General features: G+C 31.5%; 1 protein-coding gene across 2 annotated transcripts in view; it reads right to left on the bottom strand.

The window, feature by feature from the left end:
• DCUN1D5 (defective in cullin neddylation 1 domain containing 5) overlaps nucleotides 1–677 on the bottom strand; it is a 93,571-nt gene extending 92,894 nt beyond the window's left edge. Inside the window, exon 1 of one of the 2 annotated variants that reach the window (XM_053708576.1) lies at nucleotides 589–677. The gene's annotated coding sequence lies outside the window, so the exon portion shown is untranslated. The remainder of the gene's footprint in view (nucleotides 1–588) is intronic. The other variant, XM_053708575.1, reaches the window with a different exon arrangement.
• Nucleotides 678–1,349: the final 672 nt, after the last annotated feature.

The raw sequence follows: 1,349 nt of genomic DNA, 5'->3' as shown, positions 1-1,349 counted from the left end.
TATTATATATACATATATATTTATAGTGTGTGTGTATATGTGTGTATATATATATATATATATATATATATTTTATTTATACATATATATTTATAGTGTGTGTGTATATATATATATATATATATATATATATATATATATATATATATAGTTATTATTAAAAAATATATATATTTTTATTTTTTTATTATAGCTCCTATATACTCTATACATTCCAGAGTAAGCTTCTCAGATTTAGCCAGTATTATAGGACTGTCGTATAACTACTTACAGACATTGAGTGATAAAAGGATAAATTATAGCCAATTGCTAGCAGAAATAAAAACCTCACCATAGCTACCTGTTGTTAATAGATCTTTATTACACATACATTTAATGCTCCTATAGTAGGCTGTAAAATGCACCCGACTAAATACGTTAGATGTGAACATATTTGTTGATGAACACAACCGTTATATACATTCACAGAGTTTTACTATGTGATTGTACCAGCCAGATCGTCACATCGGCTTCCCCCAGGGAAGCATAAACAGTCAGGCCCTCTATCTTATCCCACACATCCAGTTACCAGAAACAACTCACAGTTACCTCTCAGCTCAAATTCTGGCTGAAGTCGTTGCAAGAGCACACCGGTTCCCTACCCGGCCAAGCGGGGTAACGTCGCACCGCTGACGTCGTTTGGTCGCGCTAATGACGTCAGAAAGTGCGACTAAGGACACCATAGTGGACGAGGGCAGAACCTATCAAAAGTAGCGGGAAATATGCGAGACTTCGTACAATAGAGAGAATTTTGTTTTAGAAGTGCCATTGACTAAAGAAACGAATACCCGAATAAAGTTATTTAGTTTTGCCTTACCATAAATTGTGTTTTCTAGTATTTTATACTTAAATTGTAAACGTATGAACGCTATGCTTGATCTCAACATTAGACCCTGGAAAACCCACAATTGTGACTAAACGTAGAATAGTAAAACTATATATAATATATAGTAATAAAACCATATAATAGCTGTAAAACTAAAATGTGCATTTTATAAACAGAACAGTTGTTTTTAATTTCCTTCTATTTTTCTAGTTTATTGGCTTCTTTGCTCTCACAGTAGGGTTGCCACCTTTTGCCCAAAAAAATCCTGGACACTTTTTAAATGGGCATGGTGAGGGCGTGGCTTGTGGGTGTGGACTGGAGGCGTGGCTTGCTGCAGCCTCAAATTCATTATGAAATTCATTTTTATATACAGTATATATATATATATATATATATATATATATATATATATATATATATATATATATATATATATATATATATATAAAATATATTAATTTATATATTAATTATATTAGTTGTT

Source organism: Bombina bombina, chromosome 3 (genome assembly GCF_027579735.1).
Source record: "Bombina bombina isolate aBomBom1 chromosome 3, aBomBom1.pri, whole genome shotgun sequence".
Lineage (NCBI taxonomy): Eukaryota > Metazoa > Chordata > Amphibia > Anura > Bombinatoridae > Bombina > Bombina bombina.
The sequence above is the reverse complement of the archived record's forward strand: the minus strand, read 5'-3'. Positions and strand labels throughout refer to the sequence as shown.